General features: G+C 41.3%; 1 protein-coding gene across 1 annotated transcript in view; it reads left to right on the top strand.

The window, feature by feature from the left end:
* Positions 1–26,003, top strand: part of LOC116942856 (uncharacterized) — a 95,316-nt gene that overhangs the window by 4,885 nt on the left and 64,428 nt on the right. The window lies entirely within an intron of this gene.

Below are 26,003 nucleotides of genomic sequence, written 5' to 3'. Positions count from 1 at the left end.
CCTATTGACAGCTGTAAAAAAAAAGAAGCTTAAAATAGCCGACACGAAGAGAGATGTTTCGCCTGCAATCGAAGATAATTTATTTTTCTATAAAAAAAAAGATCGAAGGGGAGTCGCCATCTTGTCCAAGTGGTTTCCACAGTTTCCATCTTTTGCAGCGCTAGCACGGTGGCTTTGGCGGGCCCGATTATTTTCCGCCGCTAAAACATCGCACGAGCAGCAGGGTCCCATTGCAGTGCCCTTATTTTTCACTTGAGTTTTTCAATGCATCGCTGCGGAGTACAAATGTATTGTGATGGGTTTGGAATTGTTGTTGTAACTGTGACTTCATGCGCATCCTTGTATGGGCTGCTCCACGGGCAAAGGAAGGAGTTTGTTTAATTGCATTCACTTATTTGTCATGGCTGATGTTGATGTAGAGCAACGACTATAGTTGTACATTGAGGTGGTTCATGAGCAAGGTAATTGCGTCAGGAGTAAGCGGAGTGTTGTATCGATGTTTATATGATGCCTCCTTCGTATTTGGGAATCGGGCATTGAATTGCTGTATGTTCCATGCTTCTGTTTTGGGTGATCACAGTCTATTATAGAGTAAATGTGCATCTGCGCCTATGACCAAATCACCGAAAATATGCCCGATCTAGTCACATATTAGAATCCAATCAGGGTTGATTCTGCTTAGTACTTGGATGGGTGACCGTCATGCCCAACCTATAACAACATAATACATATTGATGAGTGTGTATATCATTATATGTTTAAGCAATGTATGCATGCGTTAAACATACGTATTGAGCCCCCAAACTCATACAAGCATTTGGTGGCATTCATCTGAATTCAAAGCCTTGAGTTAGCGGTGAAAATTCAACATTCCTGTGGCAGACTCGTCAGTAAGTTGAATGACCACTTAATATACATACTGGACACATATACAATGCATCACAGCATAACGCATTTAAGAAAATCAAATTTCTTTGTGCCACAAAATGTTCATAGAATTACAACTACAACTAAGAAAGAGCAATAAGTCTCCCTGCTCAAGTGAGCATTGAGTCGTGCTCATCGTCATTATCATTCATGAGCTATTTGTGGACATTCCACATTCCTATTACGAGGACCAGGTAATCAATTGGGCAACTGCAGTCGACTCCTATTAAGATGGTACTAATTTTATCGGCCCTATAGTGATTATGGAATTAGAGACATCATGTGGGTATATATTTAAGCCGTGGAAAATGCTTCGTATTGAAGTTTCTGCTGCCATTTTCCTCATGGGTAGCTTCTGCAAACAACATTCAATTCAATTTGAATGTCATTGTTCAGTTCTGTTTATATGTGGGAGTGTTATGTGGGTTGTGGATTAACCGTGCTTGACAAAATATTAACCACTTTATTCGCACGCCGGTTTCATTTTAGCTGATCCTCACTCTTCGTCAGTGACTCCAGTGTCCATGCGACCACAAACGAGTAGGCGCGTAAACATTTTGCATGAAGATGCAATAAACACAGACAACGCATTCTCCGACCTCACGTCCCATTAAACAATCAATACGTTGTGGCGTAACACAATTCACTTCTGTTTTACATTGCCGACTCGTTTGCGGTCACGTGGGCACGTACTCACCGGCCCTCGACGAAGAGCAGCTTTTAATGAAACCGCCGCTACGCGCATACAAATATGTATTTACTTATTTATTTTTCAAGCTCGGTTAATCTGCAACCCAGGCCACCCCCCATTATCCTGGATAATCATGCAATGCATTTACGTATATATCTGCAAAGAACCTAAGTTCGTCGTCGATACCTCAAGACAAATATATAAATGTGCATTTTGAATTTAAATAAATAAGAAACTGTTTTTTTTTTAAAGTAACGTCATGACCGAAACAAGAGTAGTTGTTTCACTGCCACTGCTCATAGTTACACCTCTGTATTAGCAACACGACTGCCTTTAGCATATTGCTATTTACACATCGTTGGGAATTATTTATGAGCCGTGCCCATCTGCTGGGCTCCTGCTGTCAAGAGAGTCTTCTGGTTCTTTAGGATTATCAGCTGCAATCATTTATGGTTTATCAGGCACCGTATACTTTATTTATGTATGGGGAGGGACGGGTGAGTTATTAAATAATTCTGGAAATGACTAAAGCTTGATTGTGGATAAATGTGTTATTAATTGGTCACTAACAGCGGTATACGCATTTCGTACGGTGTTATTTTATTTTATTTTTGGGGGAAAATATGATGCAGCACTATCGGTGAACACTTTTCGAGTCTCGTTATGAGACTATCGTTATGAGACTAGGGTTGTGTATCGGATTTGTCACTACAATAGCGCATATAGCTTGGCTTGCCGTTTTCAGCGTCACTTTCACTGTAAAATATTAACTTAAATGCATTATTCCAAGAGTTATATTTTCGTTATTAATTTTCAGGTGGCTGAATAATAAATAGCTATGCAAAATTATTATTTAAAAAAAATATTACGTGGTGTCTATGAAACGCAAGAAAGTAATTACCCCCCCCCCCACCCGTGCATGACATGAGGGATCATTGAATCCACTGTCTTTATTAAACTAATGAGACATCCCGCTAGTTATATTTACAATCATACGGTTCGCATGTCTGTTGTTTGGGAATACTGCTGCTTTGTAGACGTTTGTTTTACACAAAAAGACGTTTGGAGGGAGGGCATGCCCCTCTAGAAATTCTCGATGCAGTATTAACATTGAATGACCACCTCCTAATGAGTGGGTCCCTTGATATAAGCCTAATTAATAAGACCAATTCGACATAATCATTTACGGGCTTTTATCAATCCACTAGTTTGATGAAGGCCAAATGCCTTCTCTTGCCATGTCAACCGTGGTGGGGGGGGGGGGGTGTTTGACCATACTTCACCACGATGATGGGTGTGTGAATAGGGAGTGGGGGGGGGGCAGGAGCTGTTCAGATATTATCACCCGTCAATGGTGTTAGCGGCGGTCGCCAATCGAAGCCAAATAGCCTCCCTCAGAGCGGTGCGCGCTAACCACTACCCGACCACCAGACGTGCATTTTAATAGACAAATCACGAAGCTATGCTATACATAGTTATTCTCGTGTACTTTCACTGGAGATCGAGAAGCACGTTCGTGCGTGTCGTGCCTTGCGACGTTACGACGACGGCTCCTACCGGAAGGATTTGTGTTTGCGCGTGCATAGGAAGCCAAATTATTAGGAAGCAATAACCCAGGGCGCACGAGCGGCTACCGGGCGCACCGTGCACAGATTGGTCAACGACCGACGTGCTTTACTGCCTCGTGTGGGGACATTGTTACCCGTTCAAGAACAGCGTCATCGTGTGAAGCTGCATCTTGGCACGATCCACCAAGCCCGACAACGTGTGGCTGGATTTGAAGCGCGCATTCCCACCGCACCCGGCAACGGCATTGCCCATGGCCCTGAGCTCCCAATCTCACTGTGCCCTTACGTAGCGGTGACTTGCCCTTCCAGCCCTCATTGTTCCTATTTATAGACAAAATACAGTAGGGCAGCGTGTGTCTTGTGTCCCGTCTCATCCCCTCTGTGCATGCGGGATGTCTCTTGCCCTCGCCGAGGCTGGTTGAGGACACCTGCTGGCCAAAATAGATCGCTTTAAGTTGCAGTTGTCATTGTCTCGTAACGGTTACAATTCCTCCCAGGAATTTGTTTCCCATAGACTGCCTTTTGAAGGTGAATGTACTTTGTGAATGTTCATATTGATTTTAAATGAACGTGCGTTGTAATAGTGTTCTATTCGCAAAACACGTACAATCCACAAGTGCTGTGTGTAAATTCAATATTGATTTCAAAAGTAATTTTGTTTCTCATAGCTGTTCATCAGTGACTTTTGTGGTATCTCTTTCAATGTGGAAGTGTAACGCAGTAATAATGATCACAAACAAAATTACAAATGTTTGAGAATTCCATATTAATTCTAAATTTCCAGTCCATAAATAATTTGGTGGGTGGAGCGGCGGTCTGCGCACTGCGCAGCGAATCGTGGCAAGTTCAATTCCTGGCTAAGGCTAACGGCATTCGTGAGACTCTCGCCCATATTCACCAACCTAAAATCGTGAAGTATGGTCAAACAACCCGCCTGAATGACACTGTATGTGGGAGGCCCTCATTCCGTAAGCACTGTTGGTTATTATAATTACTCATTCAGATCAGGGTTTACATTTCTCAAAGATATTAAGAATGATTTTTTTTAGTGTCTGTTTTCTGGCTTACATTTTACCTAAGTTGTTGTTAAAAATTAACATCAATAAATATTAAAAGGAAATATATTCAGAAAACCAGCCCATCTTACGTAACCCTTTGCTGTTATTATGTACCTCCATACAATATTAAACGTGCATATTATTTAACTATTTAAGTATTGAAAGAAAACAAATATTCATCATGCACAAATCATGCTATCATTTGCAGCAAATATTTAGTATATTAATACAATTATATAAACATTATTTCTCATTATTGACCCGGCACAAATCATAATGCAAAACCAACAGGTATTTTTTTTTAATAGTTCATTATTATTTGTGTAGTTTCTACAACAACGCACGAATAAGACTTTGATTTTTACATTGAGGGTTTCACAAGTGGATACTCGATGTTATTCGAGATTGCGGCATGAAAACCCAGTGTGATTTGTCGCTTATTAACTCCGTGAAATGGCGGCGATGAGGAACACCTATCGAGCGCTGGTATTGGTTGTTTGACATCGCTTCCCTCACATGTAGGGTCCACTCTCCAGCTCTCGGGGTAATGAGAGGGAGGCATGGCTCGGAAAAAAAAACACGCATATTAGGCTACCGAGAAGACATAGAGTGGGGGTGAAGATGTAACATCTGTCGTCTGTTTTTTGTTTAAGTATTCGGTTTAGTTCAGAATCAGAAACTTCATTTGTCCTGGACAAATCCGTCGAGCAATGAAGCTCTTTTTCACAGATGTCCATGTTTGCGGTCACATGGGCACCGAGTTACTGAACATTGACGACTGAGGAGCGGTCAATAATTATAATATCGCGCGTGAAAAGATATGTATCTTTTGCAAGCGCAGTTAATCTACGACGTGAAAAAAATCTATCTCCGAATAATTCAAGAGCGAAGCATATTTTGTAAAAGGGGGGAGCTGTTTCGTGAAATGGCCGCGCTACTGCCCGGCTCAAATCCATGGAAACTGCGTCGAGCATAATGTGTCGTCAAATTTCCCACAGCATACAAATTCCCACAACGCGGCATCTTCCCATCGCACGGCGATTTGTTTCGCACGTGAGATCTTTTATTTTTTAAGTTAAATTTATTTCGTTATGGCATTCAGACTCGCAGCGGTGGTAGCGGTGATTCCGATGGACTTTTCCAGCGCAATTATGGAAATCTCATCGTCGGGAATTAATCAGTCGTGTCTCGTAACGCTGATCTGGGTGAGGTTCGTATTCTGTGAAGTTTTCCACTCCCACCCAACACATGCAGGTGATACAGTTAATTAATTTGTGTGATGCCAATATAAATTGTCACGCATGTCTATATTATGGGCATGCACACTAACCGTGGCTATATGAGCATGCGCTTGGTATAACATAGTTCTGCACTCCCAACACATTTCTTCCAGTTGAACGAGCACAAGGCAATGATGTTGCAATGCTATTGCCTGGTGCTGGTGCACGTGTAATGCTATTTAGTTATAATTGACAGCTCTTTGTCAATCCAATTCTGGTTGACGGCTTTCCCAGTAGTCAGTCAAGGTGAGTACGCGTTGGTTAAAGTTGGTGAATTGGGGTTAGGGGAGGTGCGAGAACCGGTTAATATCTAATTCACCACTTGATCTTAGCCACTGATAGGCACCCAACTCAGCTGCTAAGTGCTCATAGCGCAGTGCACTATCCACAGCACTTATTTTATGCTTTTTTTCTCAATATCCATGAGCATTATAGAATACGTACTGTAGCAAGTGTTGTTAATTTGTGTGCGTTCATGCGTGTTCGTATTACAAATACACAGATCTCCAGATTAGCCATGAGAGACTGTTGGGCAAGTGTCGTTAGTGAACATGGCATATAAGGGCGTGGTTTGGCCAATGCCACACCTGGCCACCATCGTCTCCACAGTGCTGATGGTTTCGTTAATCAAGGGAGGCCAAAGCTGGTTCACATATTACTAACCCCTGATGTTAGGCGTAGCCGGGAATCATACTCAGGTCACCGGGTTCGTAGTGCGGTGTGCTAACCACTACAACGCCGCTTCCCATGTACACGCACGATAGTTGATCATCAAAACAACATTTTTGATCGCAACATTCTAAACGTTTTATTGTGCTTTAATAATAGTAATTTAAAAAAAAACTTACGATAATTTTTGAATAGCTTCTTGATTTGACTGCCATTACTGTTTTAATATCTTCTTTGCAAGTTTGAAAAATTGTTTCACCCACCTTTGTGCATGTAGATACAAGCATATATTTAGCGTGCAGTGGAAAAGAGTTTAGCTCACTGCGTAATGATCCTGGCCATCCAGGTTCAATTCCTGGTCCCTGTATACCAAGTAACAATTCTCAACCTCGTGTGGGCCTCCATTAGGTCGACTCGGCCCAATGTAGTGCATCAACATTAATGATGTAACGATGCATTAATTATTATTGATTCTTAAGCTCGCGGTATGTCCATCCAAATGCGTGCGTGTAAGAATAGATGTTTTTTTTTCTTCTATTTGCATATGTAATGAGGCTCATATGACCCCTACTACCAATCGTGGCAACTACATTGGCCACATCGTTAAAAGGAGTTTGTTTCTAGTTTAAAATTACGATTCATTGCATCGCCGGCGATGAGGGTTGGGCTGTAAAATGGTTACACCGCGATGCAAATGTAACACAATTAATAGGGGAGACAAATGTGGCTGTGCATGTGCGCTCTTAGCCACACCACCCGATTGTGAGTCTTACTGGTCTTCGTAGGTTCTCTGCTAACAGCGCGAGCCTTCAAAGTACCTATACGAATTCTCAAGGGAGATCGCTATCTTTTATGTTTAAAAAAAAAAGGCAAAACATTTTTGCATCACACGCAGTGTTCGCACTACTGCGAAATAAGGGCCTCCCCGTTTCACAGGGCTTTTTTTTGTTGGGTTTAAATATAAATATACATACGAGACTCGTATCCTTGTTCGCGCGCTCCTGCCTTTAAAAAAAATCATAAATATATATATAAAGTGCACTGCCAATCACGCGTTCGCGCGCGCGGTTCTCTGGCCTTCAACGCCCGTGCGTGTTCGGCTCTGATATGGCTCTGGCTGTCACTTGATTGCCAGCCTGTGCGCCCACTCCGCCGCACTCTGGTAAGGCGCTGGTCAAGTAGCCCGCAGCACTTTCCATCCACATTAAAGGCTCTGGGGGCGTTGTGTATTGGACCAGCTGCGCGGCTTGGATGTTAATCTTCCTTAAACTGCGAGCGTTGTCGTGCCCGGGCTCCATACAGCACTGCGGTATCTGCGGTCGTGAAGATCTCTTGTAATGCCACAGTTGTATGCACGCTTTTCTTTCCATAAACAATCGACCCTGCGTATCACTCAGATATGCTTAATGGAAAAATTGGGTTTATTTTTTTTATGGGTGAGAGGGAGCGGCGACTCAGTGGTTTAGCTCACTGCGATATGAGCCCTTGCGACCTGAGTTTGATTCCTGGCCATGGCTAACATCATCGACGAGTTATATCTGAACTTGTCCTGGGCAAGAGGGCAGCCACACTGTGGTGATTAAGGGTGTTCTGCCGGGGAATGCTTCCCGGTGATGCTATCCAATAATAACTGTTGCCACATTTTTAGTAGACTTAACAAATGTTTCTAGATTTGAAGCTTTCGTGACTGCAAGGATTCATACTCTTCGGTTTTTTCGGTAAAGTCACGTAGGTAAAATAAAATAAATTAAAATAAAAGAAAACAATTAAATCACGACGTTTCGGAGGCAACACAAGCTTCCGTCTTCAGCTGCATGCAGCAATCTTGCTGTGACTGATCCACCTGAAGACGGAAGCTTGTGTTGCCTCCGAAACGTCGTGATTTAATTGTTTTATTTTAATTTATTTTATTTTACCTACGTGACTTCACCGAAAAAACCAAAGAGCATTAACAAATGTTATTAAGTACGTGAATATACGGCAGCGTAAGCTTGTGAAAATGTCAAATTGAAAGAAATGTAATGAGAACAAAAGCAGCAGAAGCTGCTCAAGAAATTAAATTCCAAAATCTCCCCTTTTCATTTCCATTCATGATTTTGATATCAAGATGATATCAGAATGAGGGGACGGGCGCTGGGGAGTCGTGCAGGGCTGGCCAATTGTACAGGGCAGCGGGTGACCTGCAGGTCCACAACGTTTGTAGGCGCCTCTCAGCCAAATTTCCACCTCTCGGTGGTGTCCAGACACCCGCAGCACCCCCCTGGTCCTGAGCTCCCGCTTCGCCAAGCCGCACTTGACCAGCGTAGTGACGTATGATCAAATGACTTTAATTCATACAAGAATAGGTTTTACCCTTTCTGTCAATAAAACTGGTGTTAAGAAATATATTCTTGGTTCTTTCGGTAAAGTCACGTAGAAGGGAATCAAGCACGTACACCAAGCTCTCAAGGCTAATGGTTACTCCGACTACACAATCCGCAAAGCTATCACTCCAACCGTGAAGAAGGACCCTCTTGAGGAGCTTTTCAAAACCATCACTTTACCCTACATTGCGGGGATCACAAAAAAGATCTACAAAATCCTGAATAAACAAAAGATCCAGGTCCGATTCAACACATTACATAAAATCTGTGATCTGGTTCTATCTGTAAAAGATGTGATTCTGGACATACAGTATCCTGGTGTCTACAAACTAAGTTGCCTCTGTGGTAGTAGTTACATTGGAGAAACCAAACGACATGTCTCGGACCGCATCCGTGAACACAAAGCAGACCTAAAACACGGTAGGACCAACACCTCGGCCGTGGCAGATCACTGTTATAATTCAGTAGGCTCACATGACATTGACTTCTCCAAGACAGAGATTCTCTGCAAGCCATCTGGCTACCATGAGAGATTCGTTCATGAGGCTATCCACATATATAAACACAGAGACAATTTCAACTGAGAAGATGGATTCTGACTTAGCAATCATTGGAAGGATTTGATAAACCATTTCCGGTCTTAATTGATTGTTCACGCTTATGGTGTCTTTCAGACCGCATCCAATATTTTCGTCTCCCCCCTCCTCTTTTCCGAACATAGATGGATTCGTACATCTGAATAACTGCCAAATCGCTCTCCGTCGTGCTAACGTTAAAAAAACGCCACTTTTTTCAAATTTTCTTGCTGTGGTTTTCACACCTGATGATGATTGCTTATGTTGCAGTCGAAACGTCTTGAGAATTTTATTGTTTTATATTTTTATTATTTTATTGTTTCCCTTCTACGTGACTTTACCGAAAGAACCAAGAATATGAATCCCTGCAGTCACGAAAGCTTTAAATCAAAATTTGGTGTTAAGATGTTAAAACACCAAACTGAAACCTTTTTCAAGGAATCATGTCTGTATTAACCACATGTACTTGTGGTGAACATGCAATAAAAAAACATGCTCTGGTAGTATATGATGCATTGTCTTGGAAACTGATTGGTCCACACCAGAGACAGCTTTCTTTAGAGCCTAGTCTCAAACAGTGTTGGACCAGAAGACGCCAAAAGGCGAACAGCACAAATATTTTAATTCAACAGCAGATTGATGTTCGTACACTCTTGGGGATTAACAAAGCGCCGAACGTTACAGGAGATTTAATTTAAATCTGAAATTTTAATTATATGTTGCGTATGTACATGTGCACCGTTAGACCTTGCTGGATGCATTACTTTTGTGATTGACGTGTTTCACACATTTGATTAAAGCTTTGTCAATCCAATGCTGTGCTATGGGGGTTGTTTATCCATACCTCACCATGCTGGTCAGTAAAGATTGATGAAGTGGGGGGTTCCAGGATCGGTTCACATATAATTCACCACAAATGTCAGCCGTGGCCGTGAACCAAACTCAGGTTGCCAGGATCATAGTGCAATACATTAATCACTGCGCCACCATTCACCCTTCTAATTCGTAACACAATTTAGCAGGTATTCATTATTATGCAGGCAATTACACGTAGCATGTTACGTGGCTTCAGGTATCAATTAGCTAGGATTTCACTTATCTGAAAAAGCACTTGCTAAGCACCCCAATCATCAGTCTGGCTTGTGTTGCATGCAGATTAGAGCTGACGATAACAGCGGCATCTTGATGAACGGCCTCGATGGGTGAATGTAAGCGGAACTCGGCGTAATGAAATTTTTATAAGCCAATATACTGATATAGGGGTGCATCCTTGATGTAATACATTTCGGCTCCTGTGATGAATCTCCCTGCCCTTTTGCCACAAGCGTAATTAGCGTGAAACATGCTGTGCGCCGGGGGTCTAAGTAAAACTCCACTCTTGAAAAAAAAATCATTTAATTTATCTTTAACCTTTAGTGCATAAAGGTTTCTACTGAAGAAGAAGAAGAAGACGAAGAAGAAAATATAACCGTTTTTCATGTTTACCCTAAAATATATTGGAACAGATTTTGCCGGCTTTTGTCTGAAACACGTGGCCTCGGCAATTTACCCCCATCACCAGTCATGGTTCAAATAGCCTTTGCAAATATGACAAAAGGGATATTTGGCATTGTGTGAATTGGGTGCAATGTGTTTTGGAACCTAATGAATCCTTATTAAGTCAGTAATTAAAAAGTAACATTTTTTTTAGAACTCTTTCCAATTGTTTTGTTACCGGTTGAAGGGTATTGTAAATAAATAATTCAACGTGATATTCTAAATTAAGGAAGGAGATTGCATATTCATACAAGCAAAATCTTATGGAAACCTTAAAATCATACGTGGAATAAAAAACGGTTCAATGTAAATATGTATTGAGAAAATTATGCATACAATAATCCGTATCTTTACCATGAACTCCAGTTTATTTGAATCTCGTGCGTAATTAAAGTTTTGCTTTGCATGAGAACTTAGCAATCCAAGGCTCACTTAGTCACACAAATGTACTATTTCAGTCAGTGCTGGCCGGTGAAAATGACAGGCTGATGGAATATAAAATCCTATTTTTTCCCCAGCTCAGTAAACATTTATTCCAATATCCTTTTCCCCTGATTCAAATGAGTAGCATGAATTTCACGTACAGAAGGGTGACAATGAGTTTCTGTCTGCAGGGTCAAAAAATAGCAAGGAAAATACTAAAAATAGCTGAAATGACGCTGGCAGGTCGCCATCAGCCAGAATTTCTCACTGGTGCGTGCACTTGTTCCACTTTTCACTATCATTGTATTGTAAGGTTGTCAACTATCATGACAAGGACAGTCTTGAATTCACTTTCCCTTTGGCGGTTGTTTTTGTTTGCACAATAAAAACGCTTAGGTTATTAAGCTCAGTTGCAATATATAAATAAATGTATACGGTTTTAATTATTTTCTCTTGTTGTTCAAAAGATATGAAACTACTATAAACTGCGCCATTCATATAATGTACATTATAATATTCTTGGTTCTTTCGGTAAAGTCACGTAGAAGGGAAACAATAAAATAATAAAAATATTAAACAATAAAATTCTCACGACGTTTCGACTGCAACACAAGTAATCATCATCAGGTGTGAAAACCACAACAAGAAAATTTGAAAAAGTGGCGGTTTTTTAACGTTAGCACCACGGATGGCGATTTGACAGTTTGTTCAGATGGACGAGTCCATCTATGTTCTAAACAAAGAATGTGAATGTGCGTATGTATAGCAATATAAAGGGGAGAGGCAGTGTAGCAATTAGTGTGCTACGCTATGAACCCGGCAATCTGAATTCAATTCCTTGCTCAATGCCACCATCGGTGACGATTATCTGAACCGGTCCTAGACCTTCCCTAGGTCGACTCAGCCGCAAATGAGTACCTGGGGCGGTGTATAAACATCGCCACTGGGGAGACAAAGGCGGTCGGGCGTGGTGCTGGCCACCCACGCCCTCGTATACTGTGCTGGCCTTCATTGGTGCTCGCTCATGGCACTTGCCCCAAAAGTGTGTTATGTAGAAACAGGTGATCTTTAGAGCAATATACAGCGACCAGTAGCGGATTTTGCCTTTTTTTGCCAGCTTTCAGACCGCACTCCATAAGAAGTGAAGTTTTTGCTTCACTTATTATGGGGTTTGTATATTTTTAAATGTTCATCACAGGACATATAAGCAACTTAGTATTTTAGGCTGACCTATCCCTATGACTGAACTCGATCAACTTCTGAGCTGTAATTTATGAAGACCTAAATTCTAAAATGCTCTGTTTTAAATTTTCAAGTAGTCTCTTAACCATTCTAAATAATCCAAACAGTTTACATCAATCAGTGTCATGGTCGTATGTGTGTTAAATTTGTGTCATCAGTGTCTTAACGGCCAATGCAATAGTTGTGATGCCAAATCATAGAAATCCGAATACGTGTATGCCCATCATCAATAATTGACTCATGATTTTTTTTTTAGATGCAATGCATTTTTTTTCTTCTAGAAATGCAGTTTTAACAGTTTCTATAAAATAGCATGATGGACATTTGAACCTTATGGCCGGACCCTGGGGTCCTGCCATAAGTCCCCGGCTCTCGCATAAACTGCGTTGCGACGTCATTTTATGTCTGTTGAAGACGAACTGTACGGCAATCTATCCCTCTCGACGAGCTCTACGCGATGTGCTAATCAAAGTTTAAAAGTTTTGTTTCTTCTGCGCATTCGTCCTCGCCGCTGCCCTTGGACGACACGACGACAGAACGATCCGCGCCACGTGGGACGTGGCGTTTATGTGCGCGGTGGGACGGAGCCGCCAAAAATAAATGATTAAATTACGATTTTGAATTCCGTTTATTCGGGACCCCGGGGTCCCGCCATTAGGTTCAATTTAGCTTGTTGCAGAATATATGTTACATGTAGAGATTTTTTTTCTTTCCATCGGAGACAGAAACGTCTCGTTTATCCTTAAGCACCTGGGTATCGATCTTTGGCAATACGCGTGGTATAAATGTGCATTTTCCTGCGATGTGTGTTCGAGTTGTACCGCGTGTTCATCAGCATGATGTGCGGCGTTTCGCTCCCAGATGTACAGCGTGATCGCAAAGAGCTATACAGGGCAACAGCGAAAATCTACGCAGTAGCACACACACACCCGTATCGTTATTCCATATGATGCGTAAATAATTTCCCAAATTAATTTCCACAAGACAACAATTGGCCATCAGCAACATGGAAATAACTAGAATACGATGGAAAACAATTTGATTTTGTAGTCCCACGTTCCTTTCGCTGCATCGGTCTCATCGCTCGTCACTGATGAGTGTTACTTCAATTCTAAATTGGATTATTGTGTGAGAAACTATACGAACGTGGCATTAATTATTAATTGGTACGTATCCAATCGTGTAATTTTATTGATTACGCAGTGTTTATCATGCATTTTAATAAAATGTGTAATTCACTATTTTTGATGATGTAATATTGACATTATAATTTTTTCGAATTGTGAAAAAAAGTCCACTGGTATGAAAGAACACACAATATATTTCTCCTTTTGATTTAAAGCTTTTGTTCACGCTTACAGTGGCTTTCAGACTGCATCCATTATTTTCGTCTCCCCCCTCCTCTCTTCCGAACATAGATGGACTCGTCCATCTGAATAACTGCCAAATCGCTCTCCGTGGTGCTAACGTTAAAAAAACCGCCACTTTTTTCAAATTTTCTTGCTGTGGTTTTCACACCTGATGATGATTGCTTGTGTTGCAGTCGAAACGTCGTGATCATTTATTGTTTTATATTTGTATTATTTCATTGTTTCCCTTCTACGTGACTTTACCGAAAGAACCAAGAATATGTTTCTCCTTAATATAGAAAAAATATTATTTAATGCAACATTCATTCGGATTCTCCATCAAACACTTGGTAAACCTTACGAAAGCATTACGTTAATTGCTAACTCTATTTAAAAGTACTTCACTTCGCAGGTCTTGAAAATAAGACGCTAAATTAGCGAAGGAATGTACATAACTCGTATTTGAAAGGCTTTTTTTGTTCTCATGTTATGCACGGTTGGTTACGTACGGTGCAAAAAAAGTTAAATATGTATGCATGTTGAAATTCTTTCACACCGTATGTAGCCAACCGTGCTAATTGGAGGTGCGAGGCAAAGAAAATAAACTAAACAGAAAAACTAAACACGTAAAAAACGTAAATACATGCACTGTTTTGGGGCTGCGTGTTGCAAAATCTGAACCAGCCCTGCCCCCCTTCCCACCATCAGCCACCTGCACCGACCAGCACGGTGAAGTTTGGTGGCAGCCTTCATCCAGTATTAAATTGGCAAAAGGATGTAAAATTAAACCTGTGAAGTGTATGTGTTTTGTACATCAAATACAAAAACATGATCATGACTGATTGATCGACGTAGCTTCTAATCGAGTTTGTACAAGGAATAGAAAGCTTAAATTTGGCAAAAAATTCTGCTTAAATCTACTCTTTCTTCATATTTTGGGCCACACTAAATGATGCCCCACAAGTTGATTGGTTAAACTTATTAGACAAGGTCAGTGTAAAGACGAAAATTGTATCAAGTCTCGTGCTCAACACAACGGCGTTAATGCTGCTAGAAAGCGGGCAAAGCCCATTACCAGTATAATTTGTTTAAATATATGCACACAATTAACAAACAAAACTATTAAAGGTACAATGTTTCATTTCACTCAAATGAAAATGAAATCTTAACGCGTTTTGCTGGTTTTCCTGAAAAAAAAAACAAGCAGCCATTCTCAGCATTGATTTTTCTTTTCCTGTCAGCGACATTATGAAACTGTTTCATTTGACCTAAATCAATACGGCTCCTACTTATTGTATCAGTTTTACTTATTGTACAAAGTGCATTAAAATGCTCCTTATTTTGTTTTATATGGCACTCTATCCATTATCTATATGCACACACACCCACACTGCTAGTTTAAAACTCAATGGAAATCATGTCACTATTTGTAGCCTAATTCATTTGGTAATATTGCTACTTTTAACGTTATGAAAGTGGTTTGGTGTACGTGACAGAGCAAGCGGATAGAGCGGTGGCATAGTAGTTAGCGCGATGTGCTATGAATCCAGCAGCTGCAATTCGATTCCCGGCCACGATTAACATCAGTGGCGAATTATATTGAATGATATCCAAATGGGTCCTGTCCCCTCACCCCCCTGAACCAACCCGCACTGACCCTCTTCGTGGTGAAGTATGGTCAAACAGCCCCGAGAAGTCTCCGTCCAGCAGTGTATATCATTTAACACGTCGTAGGCTTTCGCGAACAATATCATCCATTTTGATTTAAAGCTTTCGTGACTGCAGGGATTCATATTATTGGTTACTTCGGGAAAGTCACGTAGAAGGGAAACAATAAAATAATACAAATATAAAACAATAAAATTCTCACGACGTTCCGACTGCAACACAAGCAATCATCATCAGGTGTGAAAACCACAGCACTTTTAACAAATTTTCTTGCTGTGGTTTTCACACCTGATGATGATTGTGTTGCAGTCGAAACGTCGTGATAATTTAATTGTTTTATATTTTTATTATTGTATTGTTTCCCTTCTACGTGACTTTACCGAAAGAACCAAGAATATAATATCATCCATAATAGAGGTTTTTTTTAGGTTAGATCGCATAATTATATAAATGTGTCAGATTGTAAATGTTGTGGCTTGGCTCTCCAACACAACGGTTAGTGCTGTACTAGTGACGAATTGGTCACGTTCTGTTTACGTGACAAACCTTACTAGTTGGCTGTGTCGAGTGGTGGCGGGTTTTAACGACACATTTATATATCTACGCGATCTAACCAAACCCCCCCCCCCCCCCCCCTCTATTATGGAAAATATATCGTTGATATATAAAGCAGCAAAAAAAAAACCCAAAGCTGTTATTTCTTGTCCCCGTCGCTGCCGCCAGTGAGCCGGAGCATTTCATTGCACTGTGGTGCAATGAGCGCCGTGAGTCGCGTGCTGCAGAGGTCACGACGCACTACTGCGAGCCGGTGACCGTGAGCTCGATGGCATTTGGCTTCGCGGCTGAGTCACGAGACTTCGGCGGCCTCTGTTGTGATGACGCGAGGGGTGACGAATCAGACATTCGTCGTGACCGGTTGCGCGGACACGTCACCGTTGATGCGAAACTCAACTCGGGAATTTTTTGTGTGTGTTTTTTTTCCCGGGAATACTGCCTCGTCGAGGAAGGGGGGGGCGTGTGTCTGGTGTTGTGAGTCAATTTGAAACCACAATCACAGACATGTGTAATGGGTTTTTCGAAGAAACATTAAAGGTTGCAGCCCTCAGTGAAAAATATGACTTGTGTATACTGTACTTGATTGTATATTTGAATTTCTATTTTACCTAGAATATATTAATAATGATAATTGTTTTTTTTACCCTTTTATCTGGCAACAAAACTGACACCTTTTTTTACAAGGAGTCATGTTTGCATTGACCACAATACCTGCGGTCGGAATGCAAACAAAAAACATAACTCTGATAATATATGTGGCACTCTCCTTGAAATTGATTGGTCCACACCCGAGACAGCTTTCCTTAGAGCCTAGTCTCACATGGTGTTGGACCAGATGACGCCAAAAGGCGCACAACTCAAAGACAATGCACCATCAGAGATAAAAGGGTATTAAACCAATGATCATATTTTGTTACTGGCAAAGGAGGTTCCAATGGGGTTAAATATATTATTTATTTTTAAAAACGTGTGTGTGTGTACAGCTGCTACACATTGGAATGTTCTGTTTATCTGCAGGTCTCCTGTAATACAGAAAGACCTCTGTTCTCTTAGTGGTTAAACATAAAGGGACCTTTATACTTATGACTAAATCAACAAATGTGTCCTATCTCATTTGATTTTTAAAGCTAAGCTGGTTTGAGCCTGGAGCATTCTTGGATGGGTGACTACCGTGCGTATAACAGGAGTTGTAGGCTTTAGGGCTATGTGGTGCGCAACAGAGGGTAGTGCAGCAAAATAAGTTGGATTGTACTGCTATGCTCTTACATCTATGCTCCCCATATTCATAAACGTACACTGACCAGCGTAGTCAAGAACCGTCAAATATTTTTTTTCGATTTAAAGCTTTCGTGACTGCAGGGATTCATCTTATTGGTTCTTTCGGTAAAGTCACGTAGAATGGAAATAAAATAAAATAAAACATAACACAATAAAAAATAAAATACAATATTATTTTATTTCCATTCTACGTGACTTTACCGAAAGAGCCAAGAAGATGAACCGTCAAATAATTCTCCACAACCCACGCAGTGTGGCGAGTGTCTCACCTATCAGTGAATTGGCAAAAGCCTGTACATGTACATCCATCTATTGTGTATATATATAGTACAGCAAATAAATTCCTTTAGGAGCGTTATAAAGTAATTAGCGCAGGGAAACTTTGTTTTCGGATGTATGCAATCGCTAATGTCAAGTCATTACGCTCATTGTCTTTGTAGAAATATAAATAAGAACGACTAATTTATGTTGTTTATGTTCATTTATGCTATTCCCATGTGCACACAACTGCCATGTGCATTTGTCTCGCTCTAAGATTGCTCTATGTGTGCATTGCTAATGCTCGCTCGCAAATCCCCAAGTACGGACTCGTTGATGCAAATGTTGCTCATCTACAGTGAGGGAAAAAAGTATTTGATCCCCTGTTGATTTTGTACGTTTGCCCACTGACAAAGAAATGATCAGTCTATAATTTTAATGGTAGGTTTATTTGAACAGTGAGAAACAGAATAACAACAAGAAAATCCAGAAAAACGCATGTCAAAAATGTTATAAATTGATTTGCATTTTAATGAGGGAGATAAGTATTTGACCCCCTCTCAATCAGAAAGATTTCTGGCTCCCAGGTGTCTTTTATACAGGTAACGAGCTGAGAATAGGAGCACACTTTTAATAAATGCATTAATTTCAATATTTAATGCCAGCAGAGGCTCGCACCCACCCACCCATTCACTTGTCTTTTGCTTCCTGACACGGACAAACAATGCACATTATTTATAAAATAGACACGAATGTTTAATTCGCTGCTCTGTGTCAATCCACTGCTTGATGAAGGCATCTCCATGCTATCTGTCATGTGAGTTGTGCGACCATACTTCACCATGATGGTCACTGAGGGTTGAAGAAGGGCGGGTGGGGTGGGGGGATGGTACCAGTAACAGCTCAGGTAACGCTCGGTCACTCATATTAGCAGAAGAAACATCTTTATTTGTTCTGGAGGAATCCGATGAGCTATGAAGCTATTTTTCACAGATGTCCAGTTGGGGCGGGTCAGACGGTTACAACGACAAAAATATACCAAAAACACGATAGGAGTGCAAAGTATAGGAAAGGTAAACAAATAACTAGTAAAGCCAACTGAGCTATTATCTTCTTTTTCGGAAGGGGCCTGGCGGCAAATTATATCTCGACGAAAAGGCTTATCATATTAGCCGTGGCTGGGACTCAAACTCAGGTCAGCGGGTTCGTAGCGCATTACGCTGACTCAAACTCGGTTCGCTTGAAGCGACATCAGCGGCAGCAGTCGTTAGAGGTGCAGCTGAACGGACGAAGAATTCTAGGCTGTTGGTGATGCTGATGATAGGGTGTGCAGACCGGGAGGGGAGAGTCGCTATCTCGGCTGCCAGATCTTGCAACGCGGGGAGTTTATCTGTGCCGGCACGCGGTCAGGGACGCATATCGCGTGGCGCGCTTGTCGCCCTCGCACGAGGAACGGGGGGGGGGCGGGTTACACACTTCTGTGAGTATCATGTATCATGATCCCGGTCAGATACGCCAGCATCCCGACACAATTTACAGGATGTACATGACTCTACTGTATGCGTAATGGCAATGCCTGTGCGTGTGTGTGTTGTAGAGCGGTAGTGCAGCGGTTAGCGCTGTGCTGCACTACGAACCCGGTTTTCCCCGAGTTCGATTCCGGCTCACGGCCAACGCCAGTGGCGATTGTCTGAAACGGGCATGGGCCTCCCCTAGGTCGATTCAGCCTAAAAACATCGCCACCGGGGAGACAAAAGCGGCCGGGCGTGGTGCTGCCCACCCACCCTCTCGTGTACCGTGCCGGCCTTCATAGGTGCTCGCTAATAGCACTTGCCCCAACAGTTTGTTAAGGCTATACGGGCGATTATTTATCTTTGTCTTTGTAGAAGGCACGTAATGTATACAGCCCCACGTGTTTAATGTGCTGTATAAGTGTGTAGACCAACATGTATACCACTTGTAATATTGTCTTTATAAATTATATGTGGGGTAGAGTGGTTAGCGTACTGCACTATTAAGCCAGCGCCGTGAGTTCGACTCCCGGCCATGGCTATCTTGTAATCAGTGGCGAGTGATATCTGAACGAGTGCAAGGCTCTGCTTCCACCAACTGGCTCTGACCAGCATGGTGAAGTATGGTCAAACAACCCCCATTAATTATCACCACATTATGGGGAAGCCTACATCCAGCAGCTGGTTGACAAAGACATGTAAACTAGTATTATGTTACTCTATTGCCACGTTAACTAATGCAACTACGAATGCTGTGGATTTTTAAACACGATCGATAACGATTATTCTTTTCCTCCTGCCTCCTGCATCAGCAGTCCGCCTGCTGTGTTGTTTCACCTGAAGACGTTGGCTTGTGTTGCTATCGAAACGTTGTGATCTATTCGTTATTTTTCTATCTCCGTCACTTTACCGAAATAACCAAGGAGTATGAATTCCTGCAGTCACGAAAGCTTCGAATCAAGATTATTATAAGAATGTTTAACATGTAGGCTTTCGCGACCAATATTATCCATAATAAAGGGTTTTTTTGCATTAGATCGCGTTAATATAAATGTGTCGTCAAATCCCAACACACCGGCGTGCTGTACTAGTAACGAATTGGCACGTTCTGTTTACGTGACAAACCTTACTAATTGGCTGTGTCGGGTGGTGGCGGGTTTAACGACACATTTATATTCATACGATCTAACAAAAAAACCCTCCATTATATTCTAAGAATGAATCAGTAGTTTCAACACGTTTTTTAAAGATATATATCTCTATATTTAATCGCAAATCACCTTATTCCCCCTCTTTCTTCTTCCTGATGACGAACGCTTGTGTTGCGATCGAAACGTCGTAGTTTTTAAATTATTCTTTTTTTTTTACATTCTTTGAAACCTATCTACGTGACTTTACCGAAAGACCCAAAGAATATGAATTCCTGCAGTCACGAAAGTTTCAAGTCAATAAATAAATCACCTGTTCTTGCAAAAGTTAAGCGGAATGATCCGAGAGGAATGAATGGACATCAACCTGTTGGCCCATGGGCCTCCGTCAGGAGCGATACGGATAAAATAAGATCCCACCCAGCAACGACGAGTGCCTATGTGGTGGTGGTGATGGTGCGCCGAGACTGAACGCGCCACAGGCTGCCCGACACGAGTCTGAAGTGTCTTTAATGGGAACGCTCAATTTGACAAAATGAACACGGAGTGGGCAGTGTCGCAGTGATGTCCGTCGCTTCTTTGGCTCGAACCAACGCGTGCGTTGCCGCGTTCGTCCATGGAGCTCGGCAAGCAAGGTAACAAAAGGGGCCATTTGTTTTGCGAATTCGGTCAAACAAACAACGACAAACAACAAACAACGACAAAAAAAACAACCTCGATATTTCAAGAGCCGCAATGAATACGAGACGGTGGGTCCTTGATCAATAGCGTCACGACACAGTCCTGAACGAGCCGCACGCGAATCCGGCACTCGGGAGGGACATCACACGGAACGACATCAGCACGCGGCGCAACCCACAAACGCATCGGAGGAGAGCTCTTGTATCGACTTGTTAAGAGATTATTGGAGTGATGCCGCTGGCCGTTACTTGAAATGTTTATATATATAAAATATAGATTATTGTAACTACAGAGTTGTTTTTTTTATTATGCTGCTTCTTCCTTCGACGAAAGGAACTGCTTGCGTGTAAACAGAATTCGAATATCTATACTGGAGGAATCCGATGAGCTATGAAGCTCTTGTTCACAGATGTCCAGTAGGGGCGGTTCAGAACAACAAAAAATACAAAGAAAACACGATGGGAGTGCAACGTATAGGAAAGGTAAACATCTAACTTAAAATACAGCTACAAACAAAACTTTACTTTTTATATAATCAGGTAATGCCCACTGAGCTATTAACCTATTGTTTCAGACGCAACCTGGCCACAAAATTAATGTCCGCGCCTCGTGATTTATGCGCGCGTTATAATTCTGACTGACTATTTTAACTGGTTTTGCCTACTTCTCTCAATGTTATACCGATTGATTTCTGTTTCGTGTTATGATGCAAGAGCATTCACCTTGCACTCTTGCAGAGCAGTGGCCACCGACCCACCCTCTCCCACCCTCTCCCACCCACGTGTTAAAAGAATGACCTCCAGAGGGAGACGTCACGCAACTCCCGGACTGTACTTCCGTGACACTAGAGGGCGCTCGTTCTACACATGGCGGTCAAACCACCGATAGTCAAGATAAGTTAAAAACGTCCTCGTGATGGGAGTTTTCTTTTTGCAGTCATTAGTGGCCGATATAAGAGCATTGATCCACTACGCTGGAGAATGCAGTTTATCGTACTCTTTGGGGTTTTTTTTTTCGGTAAAGTCACGTAGGTAAAAAGTAAAAAATAAATTAAATCACGACGTTTCGGGCGCAACACAAGCGTCCTTCTTCAGGTGGGGTACAACTTAGCGAAAGCACACCGCTTAGCGAAAGCACACCACTTAAGCGGTGTGCTTTCGATGAGTTGTCACCACCTGAAGAAGGACGCTTGTGTTGCACCCGAAACGTCGTGATTTATTTTTTTATTTTTATTTTTCATCTACGTGACTTTACCGAAAAAACACAAAGAGTATGAATCCTTGCAGTCACGAAAACTTCAAATCTAGAATTAACGCAATTTATCGTAAGTGGATATGGAACCAAGGTTCACAGAAGTACCAACTCTCCTCTTATTCTTAGCTCTTTCGGTAAAGTCACGTTGAAGGGAAACAATAAAATAATAATATATATAAAACAATACAAATTCTCACGACGTTTCGACCGTTTGTGTTATGGTCGAAACATCGTGATAATTTTTATTGTTATATATATTTTATGATTTTATTGTTTCCCTTCAACGTGACTTTACCGAAAGAGCTAAGAATATGAATTACTGCAGTCACGAAAGCTTTAAATCAAAATTTAACTCTCCTCTTGTAACGTCTTCTTGTCGCTAGTCAGTCCCTAAAACGATTGTAATTCTAAGTACAGTACCAGGAGTCACATTTTGTCAATATATTTGACACGTTTTTTTTCAGTGTCCATAAGGACAGCTCATGATTTTCCCCAAATATTCTGTGACGTTTGTGATGCTTGCATGGATTGTGGAGAGTGGCAATTCTTACCGTGCACAGTTGTGCCCACATTGGAAACAACCAGCAAAGGACCGAGTGTAAAAAAGTTGCTGGGTCTTCTGCAGGTTACTACAGCCACTCGTTTTCCAGTTGGATTGAAGCACTTTTATAGAAAGTACAATCTTGTGTTTATAAATGGGTTGTGGGATGACGCGTGTTATTTTTCTCCCATTTATTTTTTTACCATATTTTATTCCAATTGTGCTGTGGACGTCATGTGATGAGGTCAATAATCCATGTATAACTCACGCAGAGCAGCGAATCACCCCGTATGTTATAGCACGACCTGCAGGATACAATACCAGACTTTCCCGAGATCCCTTCCCGTGGCTTATATTTTATCCATGAGCGGAAATTACAAAAAAATGAGAGTCACCACATTCATCAATAATTATCCTGCCTTAAATAGAAAACGTATAAAATAGGTGACGTTTTAGGCAATGGTCCTCTTCACAGTAAATTAGGGAGCACACTTTCCCTAAAGATATGTTCATCACATGCCAGTCAAGCTAAGATATTTTTTACCAGCGCTATAGTTTAGCTAAGTTAAGCGAAAGTCCACATTTAATAAGATGAACAGTCTGAGACCTTCAACTCACTACAGAGTTTAGAAATCAGCTTAATCAAAGGTGGTTGAAACCTGGATTCAAACCCAGGTTCTCAGCGGCACAGGTTCAGTGGCCTGACCGCTAAGCCAGCCAGCCACCAAGAGTAATGTGCAAACTCTGGGGAAAAACACACGTCAATGCTTTAAAAAAATATATATTTTCATAGTTTCACCACAAGAAAAATAACAAAAAATGGTAAAATATCAAAAACATTGTGGAATATTATCTGAAGTACGGTTATTTAATTATTATCATGGTATTTAATCTGTGAGCATTACATCAACTGCGTGTCTAGTTATTTCTGTTGAATAAGTGTGTATTAAAAACCAAAATGTGTGTCAGGTTATGGATATAGTATATGTAGGACATTCAGATATTTCAATTCAATCCAATCACACACATGGGGTTCCAGTACCAGAAACAACTCTTAGTTGAATAAAAAAAATGTTTGTGTATAAGTGGAGTAACTTGCCGGTCTCAAATGCTGAATTGTTTTTCCGTAGCCGCCACTACTGGCATCGTGTAGTGGCTTCCTTATTATAAATGTCTCCGATTAGATATTATATTCTCGATGTGTGCATTCAAATGCGCTTCTGCGGCCAACTGGAATTCTCTTCCTTCCTATATTAGGAAGCCGCTGGAGCTATGCACTTTAAAATCCTCTATATTGAAAACACATTTGTTTAAAACTGCTTATTGTGTTTAGTTTGATGTCCTTCCCCCGCACCCCCATTAGCGTGGTTAGCTACGTACAGTGCAAAAGAAGCTCAACGTACATACTGTACACACGTGTAGCTAATGCCCAGTTAAAACGCATTCAGTGCATTCAAATTTCCTTCCGTTAACGTAAAGGACATCTTCGTGTGTTTAGTGTTTGCGAGTAGGATACGTGTTTTGTCCGTCCTAATTTTGAATGCAATTTTTCATTTTAATGACCTGGATAAACAAAAGTGAATGAGAAAGCTGGTGATAGATATTATTTGGATCTTTCGGTAAAGTCACGTAGATAGGTTCAAAGAAAATAACCCAAAAAAAAACTACGACGTTTCGATTGTAACACAAGTGGTCGTCGTCAGGAAAAGGGGGTTAGCCTCTAAAGGCAAACTGTTTATAAAGGTTTAAAATGGGCGTAGCCCAAGTGTCAGCAGCATGGGCGGGGCAGCTTATGTTAATGTAAGTGATAATCAATGACGGCGCTGGTGGTGGGTTTCCACCAATTAAAGGGCTGCCAGGTAAAAATTAGCATGTTAATGTAAGATCGGTGGGCTCACACGAAATTTATTTCTCTAAGACGAAAGTACTTTGCAAACCCACTGGCTATCAACAAAGATTCGTTCATGAAGCCATCCATATATACAGACACAAGTTCAACCAAAAGGATGGGTACAAACTTAGAAATAATTGGAAGGACGTGATCAACCAGTTTAAGTCATAACTGGCTGTGATGTTCCCATCCTGCCACCTTCCGATGTTAGTTGTTATTTTCGGCTCTTCGATTTTTACATTAACATGCTAATCTGTCAAAGTAACATCGCCACCCCAGCGTGCTTGCCGTGGAGGCCGCTCTCCGATGTTACATTAACATGCTATTTTTTAAACTTGAATTTGGAGCTTTCGTGACTGCAGAAATTATGCTTTGTTTTTTTTTCGGTAAAGTAACGTAGAAATAAGAAATAATAAAATTACATAATAGCGTACGACGTTTCCATTGCAACACAAGCAATCATCATCAGGTACAGAAGAGCTAAATTTACGAGAGAGAGGAGACACATAACCGCAGATATATACAAACACAGATACAACAGGGGATACAGAGAGAGATAGACGGGGGAGCACACTAAATCAAACAGGGTTTAGCAAAATTTGGAAACCATATAAATATTAAATTTAGCTCTTCTGTACCTGATGACGATTGCTTGTGTTGCAATCGAAACGTCGTACGCTATTATGTAATTTTATTATTTCTTATTTCTATGTGACTTTACCGAAAAAAAGCAAAGAATAATGCTATTTTTTACCTGGCAGCCCTGGAATTGGTGGAAACCCACCACTAGCGTCATCGTTGATCATCACTTACATTAACATTAGCTGCCCCACCCATGCCGCTGACACACTTGGGCTACGTCCATTTTAAACCTTTATAAACAGTTTGCCTTTAGAGGCTAACCCCCTTTTCCTGATGACGACCGCTTGTGTTGCGATCGAAACGTCGTAAGTTTTTTGTTATGTTCTTTGAACCTATCTACGTGACTTTCCCGAAAGACCCAAAGAATATCAATTCCTGCAGTCCCGAAAGCTTTAAGTCTGGTGATAGATGTTATCGGCTGAGATTGTCTCGAATCAACAAGTCTCTTTAAAACACGGTGTAGGTATGATCTAAATTTTTAGAAAGCATATTCGTCAATAAATGTTAGTTTTCATTTTCATGCGCAGAGAATTTAACAACTACTGTATATGCAAATGTTGGCACACTTCCAAAATATGCGTAACGGTTCACCTCGCTGGCATTTCGATGCAGGTTTGTGGTTTGATTTGGCGATGGGTTTGTTGTTTGTTTACATTGTGGTAAATATAGCGGCCTCTAGTGTCTGCAACGGTCACGTGAATCCCTTACATATACCAAATCCAACACACAACATTCTCACGTGAGTTCAATGCATCGATCGTGTGTGTCAGAGTAGATACGGAATGAATACATGCGCCGATGCATACATAGGTACATTCCGATACAAGCATACGCTTTCCAATGAATGCAATTTCATTGTGTAAGCTGTGGGTGTCACGTCGTGATAAGCCCATAG

This window comes from Petromyzon marinus, chromosome 16 (assembly GCF_048934315.1).
Source record: "Petromyzon marinus isolate PM22_M1 ecotype Great Lakes invasive population chromosome 16, UKy_Petmar_22M1.pri1.0, whole genome shotgun sequence".
In the NCBI taxonomy this organism is placed as follows: Eukaryota; Metazoa; Chordata; class Hyperoartia; order Petromyzontiformes; family Petromyzontidae; genus Petromyzon; species Petromyzon marinus.
The sequence above is the reverse complement of the archived record's forward strand: the minus strand, read 5'-3'. Positions and strand labels throughout refer to the sequence as shown.